This window comes from Cervus canadensis, chromosome 5, assembly GCF_019320065.1.
Source record: "Cervus canadensis isolate Bull #8, Minnesota chromosome 5, ASM1932006v1, whole genome shotgun sequence".
Lineage (NCBI taxonomy): Eukaryota > Metazoa > Chordata > Mammalia > Artiodactyla > Cervidae > Cervus > Cervus canadensis.
In genome coordinates this window covers 69,185,427-69,207,442 of record NC_057390.1, presented here as the reverse complement: position 1 = coordinate 69,207,442, position 22,016 = coordinate 69,185,427, and the positions used below count along the sequence as shown (strand labels likewise).

Here is a 22,016-nt window from a genome sequence, read left to right as displayed (position 1 = left end):
TCCCTGGTAGTCCAGTGGCTAGGAATCTGCACTCCCAATACAGGGTTCACAGGTTCGATCCTTGTTTGGGGAACTAGATCCCACATGCCACAGCTAAAGATCTGGTGTGCTGCAACTAAGACCTGCAGCTAAATAAATAAATAAAATAAATATTTTTAAAAACTTTCCCTTTTGTAGAGCTCCTCAGATCTCCTTTCTTCCTGCTAGATTGAATGCCACTTGACTCAAGAATCTTTGCTGCTGCTAAGTCACTTCAGTGATATCCGACTCTGTGACCCCAGGATCCAGTGTCCATGGAGATTCTCCAGGCAAGAATACCGGAGTGGGTTGCCATTTCCTCTTCCACATGAATCCTTAAGTAAAGCCAATAAGAACTTTAAAACTTATTCAGATGAATTTTGTTTTTTAACACATACAACCCAACAATTCCATTCCTGGATATATACCTAAAATAAATGAAAACATTTGTTTGCATAAAAAAACTTGTACATGAATGTTCATAGCAGCATTATTCATAACAGCCAAAAGGCAGAGACAGCCCAAGTGTTCATCAACTGATGAATATATAAATAAAATGTGACATATCCATACTATGGAGCATTATTCGACAATAAAAATAAATGACGTATTGATACATGGTACAATGTGGATGAAGCATGAAAATATTATATTAAATGAAGGAAGCTATTTGCAAAAGGACACAGAGTGTATGATTTCATTTATATAAAATGTCCAGAATAGACAAATCCATAGAGACAGAAAGTAGATTAGTGGTTGCCAGGAGTTTGGGGGAGGGGAGTATGGCAGAGAGGGGTTACTGCTGATGATATGGGATTTCTTTGGGGGGTGATAAAAATATTCTAAAATTAGATGGTGCTAAGAAATGTAGTGTTAGAAACAGAGATAAGTCAATAAAGGAAAGGGACACAGTTCTGTGAGTCCCCAGGGTCAGGGACGCCCTCTCTGCTCACCCAAACTGGGATATGAGATGTCCAGGGGCTCACCAGCATCTTCCTCTTGGAACCTGCCTGGAAGCAGGCCCCACAGGTGTGTACATCATGCAATCTGCGCTTATTTTCTCTGTTCCTGTTCGGAACAGTTCATTGTACGGCACCCAGTTGGCACCACCAAGTTGACAAAGTGAAGCAGGACCAGAGATCAGAGTCATCTTTTATAGGAGAAAACAAATTGTTTGCATTTGTTTCCTCTTAAAAATAAATACCTAAAAATAAAATTAGATGGTGCTGATGGTCGTACAACTCTGTAAATACACTGGAAAATATCGAGTTGTACATGTTGAGCGAATCGTATAGCTGTTTTCAGTCGCTCAGTCATGTCTGACTCTGCAATCCTATGGACTGCAGCATGCCAGGCTTCCCTGTATAGAAGGTCAATTAAATCTCAATAAGGTTTTTACTAAAATCTATTTCAAGGAGTGTCAGGGCCTGGCACATAGTAGGCCCACCATAAATGTTATTAAAGGAATGTATACATGAGACATTAAGATTTTGGAATAGTTTCGGATCCATTTCCTCAGCCCGAGAGTTCTGTGGCCCTGGGCGCTCCACCCACTGTAGTTATTCAGCACTGGAAGCAAGCGGGGGAAATCTTGCTGGAGTAAGCTTGCTGGAGCAAGCTGCCGAGTTCTGAACATCAGCTAGGTTTTTGTTTGAATTCCCCACAGCTGAGCAGACTGCAAAGTCACCCTCTGTATGGAGAAAAGACTTTCTCAATTCTTTTGCTGTGGCAAGAGGCAGGTCTGGGGGTGCAGACCCTGGGGCATCCTGGGAGGCAGGAAGAAAAAGGGTGGAAGGCCTGCCCTTGCGGTCTTGGGGACAGAAGGGAAGAGGAAAGTAGTGAGGAGCCCTGGGTGCTGAGAATCTTGGTGTTCGAGACACCGTTCCTCCAGCTCACTGAAGGGGAGGGTGGTGGAGCTGCATGTTTCTAGAGTTCTGCCTGGGGTCTCGGCCATTCCTAGCAGAGTGCAGAGCACAGGTGCCCCAGCGGCAGGGGAGGTGTGACCACGGCACAGCTCTTGGTGTCCCTGGCCATGAAGGGGACCCAGAAGCTCCCTCATGCCCTAAGGAGACCATCAGAAGGGCTGAGAGTTCAGGCAAAGGCTTAGCCAGGATGCAGAGCCCAGGAAGGCACTTTCCCCAGGAGCAATGAGAAACCGTGGACTTCCACAGTGCAGGTCAGCACATCATCCCAAAGGCTAGAGGTGACTGTCATGCCTTATTGGGCCCCAGCAAAAATGCACAGAACAAACAGGGACTCTTCCCTACGGCCAATGAGCCTGCCTCAAGCACCCTGATACAGCTTGGGGTAAAGAAAGAAGAATATGAGAGTGCTAGTCACTCAGTCGTGTCTGACTCTTAGCTACCTTATAGACTGTAGCCCACCAGTCTCTTCTGTCCATGGGATTCTCCAGGCAAGAACACTTGAGTGGGTTGCTATGCCCTCCTCTAGAAGATCTTTTGGACCCAGAGAAAGAAGGGGTGACCAAAACTGAAACACTGAATATTTACACAGAGGGACTGGCTCATCCAAAGAGATTGTTTAAACCTGTTCTTTGTTTCCCATTTAAATCATCTGAGGGACAGTAGGACTGATGTAGGGATGGAAGAGTGGGGGACATGAAACAGAGTAAGTCTTCAGATAGATGGAACATTTATATGGGAAAGAAATCATTCAACTTGGAAGATACTGTAATAGGATTAATGGCAAGTCTAGGGAATGGAAGTCCGAGAGGAAGATCTGGGATTTTTCAGAGAATAAACTACCTTGCACACACCCAGGAAAGACTCCTTGGACAGGCCAGGAGAAGAACACTGAGGTAACGTGCCTGGAGGGGACCTAGGAAGCCAGGGAGAGCTCCAGCCTTGAGGGGCTGGTCCTTGGGCCCTGGTGACCTTCACCAGCCCGCCTAGCTAGGAGCCTGGACACTGACAGTGGGGAAAGGAGAGAAGGGTGTAGAATTCTGGACAGGCACTCCCCCACACTGCCCACTGCCTTCAGGCAAGATGGCTGTTCACCGCATCACTTGTCACCTTCAACTCAAGGGCAGTCCTCCTGCCTCTGGGTCTGGCTCCTGGGATGAGTCTGGGACATGGGCTTGTGCTTAGAGAAGACCCAGCCCCATGACAGATGAGCAAGGCTTCCCAGGTGAGGTAGGAATCAGGTATGCACACATGAGCACAGTGCAAGTCTGCATGAAGCCCAGGTAGTTAGTGGCTACCTGGGGTTTGTGCAGACTTCACAGGTGAAAGACACAGTCCTCCATAAAACTCCCCTCACTTCAGATATGAGGTGCAAATTCTGGGGGTTCCCAGGCCATCTGCACTTCTACTAAGGGGCCACTATCCTCTCAGGTTTGATGATTTGCTAGAACAATTCACAGAACTTAGGAAAGCAGTATACTGATGTCTAGTATTATAAAGGATAGCAATCAGGACCAGCCAAATGAAGAGACCCAGAGTGAGTGTCAAGTGTCAGAGAGTCTCGAATGAGAAGCTTGTGTGTCCTCAGGATGCATCACCCTCCTCCTGGACCATTGATATGTAACACTGATCAGGAAGTGCTCATCGAGCCTGAGTTCAGCGTGTTTGTTGGGGTTTCATCATGTAGGCATGGTTGATTGAATCATCAGGCACGTGACTAAACTTACTCTCCTGTCCTCCACTCCTCCGCAGAGGTCGGGCTGACATCAGCTGGCTCAAAACCCAACCCTCTAATTGCATGGTTGGTCTTTCTGGCACAGCCAGCCCCCATCCTGAGTCATCTCATTAGCATGAGCTCAGACATGGTCTGAACTACCCACCAGGAAGAGTGAAGACACACACTCCTATCACTTGGGAAATCTCAAGGATATAGTAGTTCCCTTCCTTGAGCCACAGACATAAGCCATCTGAATTCTTTATTACACAACACTAGGAAATCTGGGGTGGGTTGGAGTACAGTTAAAGAAATGAAGAACTAGATCCAATCTTTAGAAAAGAAAGAGACCGCTTCCTCCCCAAAAGAAGAGTGAAATTTATTTGGGCGTTAAACAGATTTATCCAGAGGAAGAATGTAGACAGAGAATATCTTGAAATTTAAGTCTTTGTGTTCTTTTTCCACCTTCTCATGAGAGACATTTTTTTTTTTTTTAAGTCTCCCGTTCACATTGCCTGGGGGGAAAGTAAAATTGTTATAGTAGAGGAAAAGAGCTAGAAACAGCCAATATTCCTTTTTCTTATTAACCAATCAGGCTTTTGAGAATCCCAAAAGAAGGCTGAGGGAAGCAGAGTCCAGAGTTTATAAAAGGACAGAGAAGAAGTATTATGCCACCAGGGAGGTGGGGCAAAGATCTGCCAGGGCTGGGGCCACTGCCACTGCCAGGGCTGGGGAGGTCAAGCCTGCAGACAAAGCATTTGCTCACCACTGAGGGAGCACCACTCACTGCCCAGAGGGAGGAGGCACACGAGTGACCCACGGGTCCAGCCTAGCTGTCACTAAAGGAGGGTCCAATAGAACAACACTTTGTTTCCCAAGGCTCTGCTGAGCCCCTCTGAATTGCTCAGGTCGACAGACACTCCCAATCCCATTTTCAAAGTCCCAGGACACCACAAAACTTCACAGAAAAGAGAATGGGTGACCTGTGTACTCAGAGGGTGGAGGTCTGGTGAGAAAGGTATGGAAGGAAAGCCCCAGCTCCTGTTCCTTCGTGGGGCTGGACAGTGGCACCCCTGCCCCTTTGCAACTTGTATCAGATGCCCTGGTGACCTGGGTCCCACTCTGACTTCCAGGGCTGCTCCAGGGTCAGGTCTAAGAGAACTTGAAAAAAAAAAAAAGAGAGAGAGAGCTTGATCCACCTCAGAGTTTTGCCTCAAGGACTCTGTGCTTTTTGTGCAAGGATTGCTCTAACGAGAAGCTTCCTCTGCCTTGGGGTAAGCACAGCCCAGAAGTTCAGGGTGACACTCTAGGGGTGGGGGGGTGGCCATCCACCAGTCAAGGTGGGAACTGGTGGAGAAAGGTCCCCTGCCAGCATGGCTGGGGGATAGCTGTGGGAAGCGCTCTGTGGCTTCTCAGCAGGGCCTGATGAGGTCAAGGTCACAGCCCTTGAGACAGAGTGATCTGGACAAACACTCCCAACTGGGTTCTTCCTCTTTGTCCATCTCTCTCCTTAGCCCCTCACTCGTGTGTCCTGGGATCAGCTCTCAAGTAAACCAACTGCACAAAAATGCTGGTTTCAGCCCCATTTTGAAGGATACCTCGCCAGGACACCCAGGGCATTGTTGGGAGCCTCTCAGGATGCTGCCCTGCTACATGAGAAAAAAGGACACTCCAAAGATTCTTCATTCTGACTGGAGCCATCCTGAATTTTTAGTTCTAAATTCCTATAGACAAACCTCAAAGATCACCTCACTGGTCCCCTTCATTTTACAGTAGACTTGGGGCTGGGCAGGAAACTCTCGCGAGATCCCTTGGGGAGTCAAGGCAGAGCAGGTTCTGGAACCCAGCTCCTTCCCAAGTCTCCTCCCTCCCAGCAGGCCTCTAAAAGCCGCTTGCCCGAGGTCATCGAGCTGGTTTAATGAGATCCTATCTGTGGAAATGTCTTGTAAACTGCGAAGCATTATAAAAATGCTATTTGTCATGATTTGTGCCAGACCTGGGATTGGAACCCGAATCTACTGGCTCCTGGGCCAGTGCGTTAAGCCCAGCAATAAGAAGAGGCATTAGACAGCAATTTAGCATTCTTTATTTTTAGAGTCACGCTCTCAGAGACACTTGCTGACTAGAAACCCCATTCCAGCCTCCCTCTCTCCCTGCATCACGTTCTGCTTGGTGGCTCGCAGAGCTGGGGGTGGCGGGGTGCTGGCGGGCCTCTATCTTTTATACCCTAGTTCAAAAAACTATTTACAAATCTCTGAAGATATCTCAGGCACTTTGCTGGTGCTGAGCATGTGGTGGTGATCAAGACAAATATAGCCCTGGCCTTAAGGAGATTGGCATCTGATGGGGAGAAACGTAACCAGTAATCCCTCGGTTAACTGCAGTTGTTTCCATGCTGGTGCTGTGAACAGAGTGCAGGACACGGTGACAAGACCTAACCAGTTCTGGGAGTCAGGGAGGCTCCTTTGAGAAGGGGACATTTAGCAGAGACCTGAAGGATGGACAGGAGAGAATCAGACAGGGGAGGAGAAGGGTGCCTTCTGGCAGGGGAGCCACCAGGCAGAGAGGATCTCAAGAAGGTGCTGGCAGAGTTGAGAAGGGCTTAAGGATGGAATGTGTATCAAGGACAAGAGTCAGGCAAAGCAAGACTGGGAATGGGGTTGGGGTTTGAACACACAGGGTCGGTGAGTCCATGAGGGTTTATCTTCAAAGCTTTCCTCACAGCAATGGACGTCATTGAAGGGTGTTATGCCGAGGAATGACATAATCAGATTTTTGTGTTCAAGGGGTCATTCTGCTCCTAGGATGGCTGGCGAACATGCTGGAAGGAGGCCAGCCTGGCTCTGTGGAGGAATGTGAGGAGACTCCTGAGTAACGAGGGAGGGAGGAACAGTGCCGGGACAGGGCAGCAGTGGTGAGAAAGAGAGAGCTGGATGAGTTTGTGTGACATTTTCAGGTGGAATCAGCAGCACTGGGGGGTCGGATGTGGGTGGGGAGTGGGTGTGGATTGCCAGTGGGGACCTTTGGGGTTCTGACATAAGCAGCAGGAGGACATAAGATGGAGGACACACCCCTTCCCGAGACTGGGAGCCCCAGCGAGGGACAGATGTCGGGGAAGAACGTGATTTTGGATGTGTTGAGTTTCTGGGCAACAGCTTCCTGGAGATGACAAGTGGCAGTTTGGTCCATGGGGCTAAGAGCTTAGAACAGATCTCTGAGTTGGAGACAGATATTTGGAAATATTCCGGTGTAGGTGATACTCAGATCTTGTGAATGAGATCCGCCTGCGACCACAGTGGTGATGGAGACACATTCTCTGCCCTCAGGGAGCTTATATTCCGAAGAAGCGATTAGAGGATGCACTTCTTGTAATGTCAGGGTGGCTCTTTAGAGACCAGTTCTCTCACCAAGAGTAAGCTGGACAAAATCCAAAAGCTATCTGCTTGCAGGCAGCTGGGATTTGAAAGGTCAGGATCCTAGAGACTTGGGAGCATATGGAGGTGACATTCAGTGCTACATTTACCCTTAACGTCTCCCTGGCTCATGAGCAGCATGGTGGCCAAGAGACTAAAAACAAGCAGAAAGTGATGGTGAACTGAGTTAGAGAACTTGAATTAGAGATTTTGGTGATCTCATAGGGTAAGGAGAAAAATTTGGAGTTCAAAATACCTAGGCAAGTGGGACTTGAGGAGCAAGATGTCTGAGAAAGAGAACAGAAGCACAGTAGGTTAGTTCCCAGTTCCCTCTTCCCTGAAGGTATTCAGAAGCAGCATCGGCCAGAGCAGTGAAGGCTGAGTGGAAGGCATGACTGGGAGACGGGAAAGCTGAGTGGAGTTGGGGCAGTAAGATGGGGCTGGGGAAGTAAACTGGAAATCAAAGGCCCACCCAAGAGGAGGGCCCTAAAACACAACCAGATTCCCACAGAGAACCCCAGAGAGTGAAGCGCTAGGAGCCTACGTGAATCAGAAGCAGAGAGCCTCCAAAGTCTGATCACCAGCTTCAAGCCAGCTTATCCCCAGGCTGGATTAAGATGGCCTTCCAATGCCCAAACTGCCTTCCAGAAAGCTGAAATAAATCCTCTCTGATGAAACATAACATCGGTCAGAGCCAAAAACATATCTCCAGACTTCCCTGGTGGTCCAGTGGTTAAGAATCTACCTGCCAATGCAGGGGACATGGGCTTGATCCCTGGTCTGGGAAGATGCCACACGCTGTGGGGCAACTAAACTTGTGCAACACAACTACTGAAGCCTGTGCTCCTAGAGCCCATGCTCGGCAATAAGAGAAGCCGCTGCAGTGAGAAGCCTGTGCACCACAGCTAGAGAGAAGCCCCTCCTTGCCACAACTAGAGAAAGCCTGCATGCAACAACAAAGACCCAGCACAGTCCAAAAAAAAAAAATATCTCTATAATAGAAACAGACCCACAGGTGATCCAGACAGTGGAGTTATCTGATACTTTTAATAACTGTGATTTAAATGGTCAAGAAAAATCGATGACAAGATGGAGAATTTCACCAGAGAACTGCGATCTATGCACCAGAATCAAATGGAAATTAAAGTGGCATGGATAGAATTCAGCAATTAATATCCTTGAAGAACGGCTAACATTTTTTCATTCAGCCAGGAGGAAGGGCAACTCAGGGGCAGGTAAGTGCCCTGTGAAACCTCACAGTGGGCAGCCTGCAAACAGGATGGAGGACGGGACGTGGGGCTGGCAGGGCCAGCGGCAGTATTCTGTGCAGGAAATTCAGAGAAGGCCAGTTGGAACCACAGTATGCTGGAATTTGAATGCTGGATGAAGGAATTTGAATTTTGTTCCGCAAAGAGTGAACAGTAGCTCTGTTTGTCTGTGTCTCTGGGTTTACTTTGCCTCCGGGGTCAGTTTAGAAAAAGTTAAAAAAAAAAAATGATGTAGTTTGCATTTTTAAGTTACTTTTTTTAAACATTAAGAAATCGGTATCTGAACCAATACTTAAAGCATTTTTAATTGTTTCTCCATCCACAAAGAGCCTCATCTTTTGGGCTATTTTTGTAACACTCCATAACAAGCCTATATTACAGTTTCGGACTGTAGCATTGGACTTTTAAACAAATTTTGGTATTGAGCAAGACCTTTTTCAGCTGGTTTATTTTGTCCTTCCTTTGCTGACCTTGTAAACTACTTAATTGCGAAATGTGGCTTGTCTCAGAGTGCCTCTTAAACATTGTATTCTTTAAAATAGAGATTTTCCATTGCAAGGGAGACCGGCAGCCATATCAACATACTCGCACAACAAAGCAGGGCTCCTCACTTCCACTTACTTAGAGACATATGGTTTTCATCAGCCACTTCTCTCATCTTGGCAGAAAAGCTGGCAAAGGTTTAAATTTTATTTAGCAAATAGCCCATCCCTCTAACACCAAGTCCCCACTCGCTGTTCTGTCTCTTCCCCTGTCCCATCTGACCCTACCTCCTTCTCCATTCCCAAAGTGTGCCCCCAATCTCCTGCCAGGCAGACCCAATCAATTGAATCACCCACCTGCCGGGTCTGGTCAGTGGAGATCTGAAGCAGGAGAACAGCCAGAAGGCCTCTGGGAGTTGGAGAACAACTGAGTGTGAACGGTCTCTTAGAAGAGAGGGTTCCTGAAATTAGATCAGCCGGCCCAGCTGGGAGCTGTTCATCACTGCTGCAGAGAAGGGGCAGCTGATGAAGACAGCTCAGGGCCTGGAGACCACTGCCATTCGGGGTGTCCTGCCCACACAGTGATCCAGTGGGGAAACCCAGTGCCACTTCCTTGCCAAGCCTCCCCCACCCTCTGCTCCCACCAGTTCTTACCTTTTCTGACATCATTGTGAGGGAGTCTTTTAAACTGGTAGCAAAGTTCGGTGAGTCTTCATTCTTCCCTGACCATCCTTCTCTTGGAGGCTGGCTGAGCCCCATTGACATACATATGGCCAGAAAGAAGTGCCTGAGTGCTGGTGAGGATGGCCCTAGACTAGACTAGGGGGTTCCTGCCGGTTCAGCATCCTCACCAATGTCATATTTGTTGCAACAACTGACCATTTCTGCCTCCAAGCATACCCTGAATCCATGCACATTTCTCTATCTGCAGAGGCAGAGGCTGTCCCGGCTCCTGGCCTTGGTGGTCTAGGATGCTGGGATTCTGAGAGGCTGGAGGAAGGCCGGTGCAGCTGGGCCACCATGACGGAGGCAGAGTCACTCAGGATGCGGCTGTAACATTTGGGGGACCAAATTCCATTCAGACTGCTTCCCTCCAGGGCCCAGAAGACTCTGGAGCTCTGATGCAGACCTGTGAACATTTCTTGAGACTTCGCATCAGCTGGGTGCCCCAGTGGTGAGACTTGCTGGGGCTCATGATTCTTTGGCCATGTAAGGCTGGCAGGGGCCCTGGGTTGGAATCACACACTGTGAGACCCTAAGCCTTATGGAGACAGAGTGACCCAAGCAGACAGCAAGGATCCCAGGACTTCTAAGGAAAGAGAATAGGGCCTTCCTATGGTCCCCGTGGCTGGTTCTCCAGCTTGGGGACAGCAAGCACTGGGAAATAAGGAAATAGGCCTGAGCTGTTTTGAGAAAACACGTGTATCGGGGTCATAGGATAGGGCTTGGGAGGTGCTGAAGAGGGAGGGTAGAGCCAGAGTGGGGAAAGATATTTCAAACTAGGCAGGTGGGGCCAACGAAAACATCTCTGGGCTATACTTAAACTTGAGCAGCAGGAAGGCAAAAGCTGTGATTTAAACAACCAACAAAATTATTCCAGCACTTCTGCCTTCCAAGGGGGTGGCATAATTCATATCAAAAGGATGGTGAATCTTTACCTGCCTGCAGAGACTAGTGGAGGAAGAAGTTAAGACTAATAATTTGATTGTGTTGAGGGAAAAAGTAATTTCCAAATTGGCCCTTAATGTCTTCTGGGCAGGCAGAGATTGGCCCTGAGATGGTCTGGGCAGAGGGTGGGGGTGAGCTGCTCCCAGGAGAAATGATGCTGTGGGAGACTGGCTCGGGGTGGGAGGGCAGAAGGGTGGAGGGGGAGTGAGGCTGGAAACAGCGGATGCTGTGGGGGTGGGGAAGAGCAAGGAAATAGCTGATATTCACCTTTAAGGGGTTTTCTGTGAGAAGATGCAACACAGCTCTCCCAATTGTGTGAGCACTCTCAGTGGCTCAAGTCATGTCCAACTCTTTACAAACCTTTGGATGGTAGCCCCGCAGGCTCCTCAGTCCATGGGTTTTTCAGGCAAGAATACCTGAGTAGGTTGCCATTTCCTCTTCCAAGAGATCTTCTGACTCAGGGATCGAACCCACGTTTCCCGAGTCTCCTGCTTTGTCAGGCGGATTCTTTACCACTTATCGGAAAATGTGTCACAAAGACCCTATGCTAGGGCTACTTTGGGAAAATCAAGGGAAAGTACCCACGCTTCACATTTGTTTTGACACAGGGCAGAGAGAAGAAAACAGCTTCGTGGGGCAAAAATAGAAAAAAGAGGAGAGAAAGAGGGGGAGAGAAAGGAACGGAGGGAAGGAAGCAAGGGAGGAGGGGAATTATTAATAATTCAATAGAAACTGATAAGAGGGGAAAGGGAACAAATCCCCTGAAAGTCTTACAGAAAACCCTGAATTTCCCTCTACTGTGGGTTGAGAGTTTGATCCATTTTCCCTTGGAGGTTAAAGGGCAAGGTGAGGACTTCCCTGGTGGTCCAGTGCCTGGGACTCTGCACTCCCATGGCGGGGGGCCTATATTGGATCTCTGGTCAGGGAGCTAGATACCACATGCCACAACTAAGTGTTCTCAGACTGCAACTAAAAGCTCCTGTAGGATACAACAAATATCGAAAGTCCGGCAACTAAGACCCAGTGCTGCCAAATAAATGAGTAAATATTTTTTTAAAAGAAGGCCAGGTGACCCTATATGGCCACAGGACTTGGGCACACCCACCATGGTAGACAGAGGGTTTTAATCTTGTGTGTAACTTACTAAGTGATGGGGAAGGAGAAACTGAGCAGGGCCTGGTGAGGGCTCCAGCAGTCGCTAAAGGGCTCTTGAGGAGATCCATCAACTAGGAGTTTAAAATCCAAGCCTGTTCTGTTGAAGGAAGGCTCTTGGCTCACTGTAACCAAGAGGGTTATGGAAATCCTTGTGAGATCTGGAAGGAAGTGGGCTCACTATTCCTTTCTATACACACACACACCCACACCCATGCATACCCCTTCAGATAATGAAATGGACACGTTTGGCCTGAGTGTCTCCTTGCACTCTTCCCCTTGCTGTTTCTTGAAGCCTCTTTTAAATTATGAATCAGCTCATTAATGGCCAGTTAAGATGACTGAGTGGTTCCATCTATATTTCAGGCAAGCCTTGGGATCCTTTTGGCCAATCAGGAGGACACCCTCCTTTCTATTTTCCCTTCCACTTAGAAACTGAAGTCATTCAAGGTGCTGGCCTCTGAGAATTCCCTGTGATTGACAGGGAATTCAGGGGATTGACAGGAAGATGCTTCATTCTTTATAGAAGTATATGCCTCAAGTCATGAATTGCCATGATCAGGCTCCCCTAAAAGTTCCCCCAGAACCTGATCCATGGGTATCAACCTTTTATCTTGATTTCTACAGAGGAGACTCCGTCATATCCTGGACTGTAATACAACCCTGAGAGGGAGGGACCCCAGGGACACTGGTGGCGAGGACATTTCCTCCTTCTAGAGGAGGAAGCCCCTACAGGGAGGGGTCTAGAAACCATCTCAAATGTCAAATGAAGATATTGAGTCTACGGAAGAGAAAGTCAAAGAGAACACACAACAGTCGGTGAGAACTCTCTTAAGAGCAAGAGAAATGTGACATATTTGGTTAAATAAGAAAAAAAATTATTGGTTCGTGTGAAAGGGGGGATTGTGTAGGCTTCAGGAGTGGGACACTCTCTGTTTTCTAGAAGATGGCAATCAGCTCTGTCCTACTCAAACAGAATAGGTTCCCACAGGAAAGAAGGGGACTGTTACCACAGAAGGATAGGAGAGGTACTGGCCAGACAAAATAGCACAAGCCCACCCCAGCTGTCTACAAATTTATGAGATACGCATCTGGGTTTTCTTTCTGTATAATGCAGCTTTGATCACATCACCATCTTGCTCAACATCCTCCAGTGGCTCACCAGCATCTACAAGACAAAGTCCAATTTCTTCAAATGACTTACAAAGCCCTTCATGCTCTGCCCCTGGTTCCCTGCTCAGCTGTACCTCCTACCATTCTGCCCAGATCTCTCCCCAAGGCACCATTACACCCAGAGCCAGGCAGATATTGGTCCCTCTGCCTAATGCATGGTCTAAGCTCTTTCCTAATTCTCTACAACCCAGCAAAACACAAGTCAACAGCATTGCCTGAAATATTAGGGAGGAAGAGAAGTACATACCAGAAAGCATACTATCACTACTCTCAGAATTGACTCTCCTCCCACCCTCAGGCACCTTCTAAGTATCCCTCTTCCCTGGAGTTCAGATCTAAGCAATGACCCCACCCTCATCCCAGCTCTTGAAAGTAGTTTTTCCCCTCTCACTCCCAGCAAAGATCTGCCTCCCAAGACCTCTTGTCCTGCCCCAGAATTTGCCTTTTCTATACATTACTGGCAATAGGAATATCAAAACAAAATATCTGCCAGAACACTTTCCCAAAGTTAGAATGGTCAGGTTAATACAGCGCTTTGAGAGGGACACCAGCTCCCAGGTCTAGGTTGGGCTATGCCAGGCCGGTCGGGTTTATTTACACAGTTGTTTCCTCCAGTCTAAGTTGAAGAAGTGAGCACTTCTCTCCCACATTCTTCTCCATCTCAGCTCCTTATCTTGTACAAACAACTGATCCCAGAGTAACACACACCACTTTGCAAGAACACACCAGCTTCAAGCATAGTGTAGTCTGATTCCAAATTAGGAGATGGTGGTGCCCTAAATAAAACAATGCTCAGAGGCGGACTTCTACAAATCATTCAATGTATATTACTAAAGGGTGTTAACATTTTAGATTAAGAACTCTCCTTTAGGGCCCCGTAAGTGTGTTCCCATTCTCACCAAGAATGATAGGTTTTTGCTTTGTATTAGCATAGCTAAAATAGCCTACTCAAGTGGGGCATTCGAAAACAAAGGAACATCTTCCATAAATCAAATTTTAATCTCCGTCCTAAAAGACAGGTAGTTTGCAATCCTAAAATGTCATTTTTTTCCAGTTTAAAAGAAAATCCAACTTATTATAAACTCACTATAAATTATTAAATGTAATTTTATAAATCCAGGACAAAGTACAACAAGGAAAGAGATCGGGTGAAGACTGATTTCAAAGTTTTGTCAAGGGAGCCATATCAAGACATCCAATAAAAACATACATGAACAGATGTGGGAATTTCCCAGACCTGCTCCAAAGAGTGAAACATCGCATAGTTCTTTTAGATTTTATTTTAAAACACAGCTAAACTCAAAAGCCAAAAAAAAAAAAAAAAAAATTTCTAGACACCAGAAATGAAACACAAAGCTAAAGCCATAGAGCGTCAGAAGGGACAAACCCCAAAAAGAGTAGATGGAAGCAATAGTGAAATCACCCCAAAAGAAGCCTTAATAATGCAGACAGCACTTACAGGACTCTTGTGGAAAATAACCCCTGTTAAAGATGAGCTCACAGACAAAAACTACAATATTATATGTGAGGAAATCCAGTGCCAAGATGGATAGTCCACTGACCCAACAAATGGGTTAATTAACACCAGAGGAACTACAGACTATAAAAAATGATCTGAAAGGTGACTTGTTTAAGAGTTTAGAATGATAAAGAAAGGCCTATATAATAAGAGTAGAAAACTATGAAATAATGAGCAGGGGATTTGCAATTTTGGTTATAATTGTGAGTTGTATGTTTCTCTTTGCAGTTCCATTTCATTTCATGCATTTTCAAGTTTTATGAAGTGCATATACACTTAAAATTACTATGTTCTCCAGGTGAATTAATCCCTTTATCACTATGAAATAACTCCCTTTATCCTTGGAAATAGTCTTCGCTCTGAAATCTACTTTGTATGATATTAATATAGCCACTCCAGCTTTCTTTTGACTAGTATTAACATATTTAGGTATATCTTTATCTAGCCTTTCACTTTTCCAAAAAATCTTTTTATTTATTTATTTATTTTGGGGGGTTGTTCTGAGACTTTGTTGCTGCACAGGCTTTTTCTCTAGTTGTGGCAAGTGGGGCTACTCTCCAGTTGCGGTGCACAGATTTCTCATTATGGTAGCTTCTCTGACTGCAGAGCACATGGGGTCTAGGGCATGCAAGCTTCAGTGGTTACCGCACATAAGCTCAGTAGCTGAGGCTCCCAGGCTCTAGAGCACAGGCTCAGTAGTTGTGGCGCATGGACTTAGTTGCTCTGCCACATGTGGGATCTTCCCAGACCAGGGACTGAACCAGTGTCTCCTGCATTGGCAGACATATTCTTTACCACTACTCCCAGGGAATCCCTAAATTTTCACTTTGAACCTATTATGGATATAATTAAAGTGAGTTTCTTAAACAATATACATTGGGTCATACTTTAAAAAAAAATCTCATAATCTATATTTTTTAATTGGGGCATTTAGATCATTTACACTTAATGTAAATGTTGTTGATATTGTTGAGTTTAAATCTACTATTTTGCAGTTTGAGTTCTATGTGTCCTATCTGTTCTTTGTTCTCGATTTCCACTTTTTTGAACTACATGCTGTGTTTTATGATTCCATTTTATCATAGGTCTACTTTATTCAAAGGATATTATGTGCTATTCATTTTACCACAGATCTACCTCATTCTTTTTAACTCCAGTGTAATATTCCATAATGTGGATATATCATAGCTTATTTAACTATTAATAGAAATTTAAATATTTTTAAATTTTTAAATATTACAAAAAGTTCTATTAATTAACATTTTTATGTATGTCTCTTTGTGCTTTGTGTATCTCTGTATAACCAAGTTCAGAAGTATAATTTATAGGTCAAAGGATATGTATTTTTTCATTTTGATGGAGTCTGCCAATTTGCCCTCCAAAAAATCTGCATCAATTGGTTCCACCAACAAACAGTAATTAATTCCTTACCTCCTTGCCAACCCTAGATAGAATTTTATTATTTTTAGTCATTCTTTTGGGGGAAGCTGTCAGTTATTATTATTTTAAATTTCCATGTCTCTGTTTTTTTATAAGATTAAACATAATGACATGTATTTATTGGACGTATGTACTTCTTCTGTGAACTGTGTATTGTTATCAGCGGAGTTGTGTTCCCTCACCCCCCACCCCCTGCTCCTGCAGTTTCACATGCTGAAATCCAAACCGCTAGCATCTCAGATGTGACTATATTTGGAGACAGGGCCTTCAAAGCAATAAGGTAAGATGAGGTCATGTGGTGGTTCCTTATAGGAAGAGATTAGGACACAGACTTGTGTGTGCTCAGAAGGATCATGTGAGGACACATAGAGAAGGCAGCCATCTGCAAGCAAAAGGAAGAGGTTTCAGAAGAAATCAAACTTGGCAACATCTTGATCTTGGCCTTCTAGCCTCTTGAACTGCAAGAAAATAAATTTCTGCTGTTTAAGCCACCCAATATGTGATAGCTTCTTATGGCAGAGCTAGCAATATACACATATTCGTGTGAATATGAATACATGTGAATATACACATATTCCTATATCTTGCCCATTATTCTCTTGAACAATATAGCTTTATTATTGCTTTATAAGAGTTCATTATATATTTATTTTATTATGTATATAAATATATACATACACACATATATATAAAATAGCCTTTTGTCTAGGGTGACCACATAATGTATCACTCAAGCCAAGAAGACACCTGGAGAATGACAAATGGTAAAGCAGATGGGACACCACAACAGCAGGTGTAAACAGAGCCAAAGTCTTTCATTGTAAAAGCCATCCTGAGAAAACTAGAGTGTTTGGCCACCATACTACGATCTGTTATATTTGCTGCCAATTTTTTCTTCAAGTATATACATTAGTTTTAAATTTTTAATAGGCTTTATTTTTAGAGCAGTTTTAGGTTTGCAGAAAATTTGAGCAGAAAGTCTCCCTATTTATTAACATATTGCATTAGTATGGTAATTTGTGACACTTTATGAACCAATATCAATACATTTAATAACTAAAATGAATAGTTTACATTAGGCTCTCTGTGTCGCATAGTTCTGTGGGTTTTGACAAATACATAAGTCATGTATTCAACATTACAGTGTCATACAGAAGAGTTTCACTGCCCTAAAAATGCTCTGCACTCCATCTATTAATTCTTCCCTTCCTCCCTCAGAACTTCTGACAATCACTGATTTTTTCTACTGTCTCTATAATTTTGCCTTTTTCAGAATATCATACAGTTGGAATCGTATGGTATGTAGCTTCTTTTAGTTAACGATACGCATTTAAGATTCTTCCATGTCCTTTCCTGACTTGATAGCTTCTTTCTTTTTATTACTGGATAATATTCTATTGTAAGGATGTACCATAGTTTGTTTATCCACTCACTTATTGAAAGATATTAATATCAGGGTTTGTTTCCAGTTATTGAGTAATGAACAAAGCTGCTATAGATTTATCTTCAGGTTTTTGCAGTTTTGAGCTCATTTGGGTAAATACCTAGGATTGGGATGGATGAACTGTACAATAGCCTATGTTTAGCTTTGCAAGAGACTGCCAAACTGTCTTCCAAAATGACTGCACCACCTTGCACTCGCACCAGCCATGAATGAGAGTTCCCATGTCTCCACATTCTTGCTAGCATTTGATGTTGTCAGTGTTTTGGATTTTAGTTTTAGAAAAAGTCTGAAGCTTTTTCTACCCAACCTTCTTTCCTTCTTCCTTTCCTTTCACAAATGTCACATCTAAATTATACTCTGAAGGTTTTCCCTACATTCCTGATCCTTTTCCTCTTTATCTTTTACATGCATTGTCCCAACAAATTCCCTGACCTTCTAACTCCATCTTGATGTCTACTTCCTAAAAGATCTAAGTAGATACAACTCACATGAAACTTTGAGACACCTAGAGAAAAAGGCAGCACAGCCTCCGTTTTACTAGCACAGATCCTGGCAGAGATGGTGTAGTTTTAGAACAACATCCATGGCAAAAACTTACTACTATCTGACAGCTTCCAGACTGCAGCAATCCCATCTCTTCAGTGGCTCACTTCTGCACTGTGACTTTGGAAGTTATTCTGGTAAGCTCATCCTAAAGTCTTTTCCTCCAACACTCCTTACAATTCTGGCAGCTATACATAGCTTCCATAAATATCTTTCTGATTTAAAATAGTAAAATGAATTCTCTTTTCAGAAAGTAAAGTCAAAACCCAATATACTATCTAATTTAATTTCTTCCAAAGTGGGTGATCTATCGTCTCAAAACCATTCTTGAATACCCAGTCTTTTCCTAATGATTTAAAATGCTCTTTTCTCATACACTAGATTTCCATGCATCTATTTCTTTACTATCTTCCATTGTTTGGATTATCTGTTCATATATCAGTATCACTATGAACTGACCACTTTATCAACGTCAGTCACTCAGTCGTGTCCGACTCTTTGTAACCCCATGGACTGTAGCCCACCAGGCTCCTCTGTCTGTGGAATTTCCCAGGCAAGAATACTGGAGTCAGTTGCCATTTCCTTCTCCAGGGGATCTTCCTGACCCAGGGATCAAATCTGGGTCTCATTTTATAATAAATGTTTATATGTGGAAGAGCTTTTTCCTTCTTGTTCTTACTGTGTCAAAATTCACCAGGCTATTCTTATTCATTTTTTCTTCTAGATGACTTTTAGAATTTGCTTGTAAAATTCCATTTTTAAAACCTTATTAAGTTTTTATTGGGATTTCCCTGAATTTATAGATTAATTTGGGAAGAATTTATGTCTCTACAATATTGGATCTTCACCAGGATTCATTTGTAATGGGGACTAGCTAAATGGCTTGGGAGTGGGCCTAAAACTTGAAGGCTCAGGCTGTACCAGATAATTAACTGAGTAGCTCATATGTATCTTAGAGCAAGAGAGGTTTTTCAGAATGGTGGGAAAGCAAGACAGGCCACCTGGAGTTAAGGAGTGGTTTGACGATGATATATTGAAGGATAAATAACCACCTCATATGTAAAGGCAAGTACTTTAGGCCATATACTTGGCTGAGGGAGGGACTCTGGAGACATTAAACTCTTCCATGTGCTGATATAACTAAAAAGGCCCCAGATCCTGGATGGCATCAAGATGGGACCAAAGGGGAAACAACACTGAGGATTCCAGAGAACTTGGGGCCAGGGAACAATGGAGGAAAGATCCTGTTTCTGGTCTCTTGGAGACCAGGATAATGGATGGTTCTTCTGTATCAGGCAGATAACATGAAAGAACAAGGTGGGCCTGGTAAGGGAAGACAGTCTTCTTGGAAAGTCAGGAAAAGAACAGCCTTGGAAGAGACTGGATATGGGCTGGATCAAGGTTTACAGAGTTGAGACATCCCTGTGCCAGAGTCATCTACAGTGTGACCACAGATGAGTCCTGTGTCCAACTGGCAAGATTCCCATCATCGGTTCTTCACTTGCGAGTAGAAATTTCCATTCTTCTTGATTTCAATGGCTTGCATGTGTATTATTATTACAGAGTTACTGAAAGCAGAGAAAGAGGGTTCATGGGGGTTATATCTCCTTCTAAGAACCAGAGCTTCAAGCCCTGGCTGATGGGAGAGGAAGTGTCAGAGAAGGCAAAGTGCTAATCTGACACCTGCTCAGAGCTCTTCTACTGGAATGTTCTCCAGAGGTCTTCCAGACTGACCCACAGCAATTTGGGTTCCTGCAGCTGCTGCTGATCTCCAGAATGGACCTTTCTTCTACCTTTTTATTAAAAAAAAAAAGACCACATCTGGATAATCCTTCAGAGTTTATATTCATTATCTCATATGGCCTCCTAAAGACACTATAATTTAGATATAGTTATAACTACTGATTGGCAAACTCAGCCTTAGAGAGATTATTTGACTCACCAAAGGGCACAAAGCTACTAAGTGACAGAGCCATTTACCTATTCAGCAAATGTTTCCTGAGGCCCTACTGTATGTTCAACATTCTGGAGACCCAGAGCTGAAAAAAACCTGTCCAAGTTATCAGGGAGGTCCCAGCCTAGTGGGCAGACAGGCTTGTGAACAGGCAAATTTCCCTGATGCTGGGAAAGATTGAGGGTAAGAGTAGAAGGGGGCGACAGAGGATGAGACGGTTGGGTGGCATCACTGACTCAATGGCTATGAGTTTGAGCAAACTCCAGGAGATAGTGAAGGACAGGGAGGTCTGGCGTGCTGCAGTCCATGGGGTTGCAAAGAGTCTGGCACTACTTAGCGACTGAACAACAATTGCCTCACTGGTGGTCATGACCATTACAGAGGTTATACAGAAGGAAGCTCCCAAGAAGTCCTGGGAGAGTCTTCACAGACATAGAGGCAGCATTTGAGCTGAGACTTGAAGAATGACTAAGAATTTTCCAGGGAGAACGGTGGAGAGGTTGTGTTTCAGGAAGGAACAGCAGGGGCAGAGACATCCAGCATGAGAGGACGAGGAAGGCTCGGGGAAAGTGCAGGTTGTTGTGGATCACAGAGTCACACGGCAGCAAGGGGCGGTGGAGCGGGTCTAGAGACAGGGACTGACTCAGTTTCAAGGGTATTCATTCCATGGCTAACGTGTGCACCAGACACTACCCTAGCAAAGCACATACTAACCCACGGCATCGACCCCTTGTCTAGGCTGCGACCCCTCCCAGCAGAGTTCACACGCTGAGCCCCCGTGGGATCAGGCTGAGGCTACCCTTGTGGGACTTGGTCTGTGTCCTCCCTTCCCTGCCCCTACGCACTCTGAGAACCCACTTTTGACAAATCCTCTTCTCGGGGATTGCACCTAGGGAGCCACCCCAAACACCTGCTTTATTATTTTCAATCACTTATAAGAAACTGACACCATGCTATGTACTTGTTCACAGTCCCTCCACTTCCACTAGAATATAGGCTCCACGAGGGCAGGGACCTGACCTATCTGATTCCCTGTGGTTTCTCATGCCTGGAAGGGTGCCTGGTACATAGTAGGCACCCAGAATATCCCTTGCTGAATAAATGATCTCAGTGAATTCTCACAATTACCCTGTGAGGTAAAAATTATCCCCCTGTTTTACAAATGAGGAGACTTGCCTAAGTAACACAGTTCACAGCATAGCCACGGATGCCGAACTCTGCCTGTGCGACTCCAGACCGAAACTTACACTGTAAACCCAAGCTCATGTTTACAGTCTCCAGGACATTCCAGGCTATTTCCCACCTCCTCAGTGCTACTGAAGCTGCTTCTTTTGCAAAGAAATGTCCTTTCTCACCCCCAACACCCCTCCTCCACAAACACAACTGATCTACACAGTGCCCTTGAGCCCCTTTGGCCCCTGGACAGCTTCCATCAGGTGGCTCTTTCTCATGTTTGTTTCTGCTTTTTCTTCTGTGAAGTTCTTTAGGGTAAGACCTTGCCACATTCATCTCTGCTTCCCTAGCACCAAGTGGGGCCCTGGCAGAAGGCTAGCAATCTGTGAATATTTGTTAAATGAAACGAAGGTAAGGGAGGGAGGGAAGGAGGAAGGTAGAGTGAGGGAGGAAGGGAGAGATGGAAGGAGGAAGGGAGGATATGACCAGGGCAATGGGGATCACAGAACCAGGTCCAGCCCTGGTCCATTAATGCTAGCACTGTGCTACACACAAGAGGCCAAAGGTCTGCCTCTGGGAATCTCTGGTTCTTAAATGTTTGCTGATTGACAAAATGTCACTGACAGTCCTTCAGCATGCACAGGACGGTTTCACATAACCTGATGTTAGAGGCAGAACAAATCACATTATTTGCACATGACCTCTCCCCAGAATGGACACGGGGTTGTCTCCCTAATAGCCATCCCATCCCCTTCATACTGGGCATGAGCCATGCTGTCTGGCTAGGACAATTCCACCCCAGCTCAGGGGTCTGCAGGCAGTTGGGTCCAGTGGAGAGAGATGTAGATGAGGAATCCAGAGATCTGGGAGCCCAGTTCCATCTGGGCTAAAATTGGCAAAGTGACCCTGGGGAGGTTCTTCCTCTCTCCAGGCCTCTGTTTCCTTGTCTGTGACATGAGGGACCTGAACTGTCCACAGATGGTCTCCAACTTTCCTTCTGGCTCTAGAATCCCTGTATTTCTAAGACTCTAAGTTGCCCAATGCAGTAAGGCAGCCAAGGGTAGTGGCCAGGGCCCAGGATGAGGAGCGTAGATATCTGGGTTCAGAACCAGGCTCACCTCTTACCATCTCTA

At 45.1% G+C, this 22,016-nt stretch overlaps 1 protein-coding gene across 1 annotated transcript in view; it reads right to left on the bottom strand.

Moving 5' to 3' along the window:
• Positions 1-9,477, bottom strand: part of CIB4 (calcium and integrin binding family member 4) — a 66,191-nt gene extending 56,714 nt beyond the window's left edge. The window contains exons 1-2 of the mRNA XM_043470495.1: positions 9,472-9,477; positions 9,175-9,278 (exon numbers count right to left, since the gene is read on the bottom strand). The gene's annotated coding sequence lies outside the window, so the exon portion shown is untranslated. The remainder of the gene's footprint in view (positions 1-9,174; positions 9,279-9,471) is intronic.
• Positions 9,478-22,016: the final 12,539 nt, after the last annotated feature.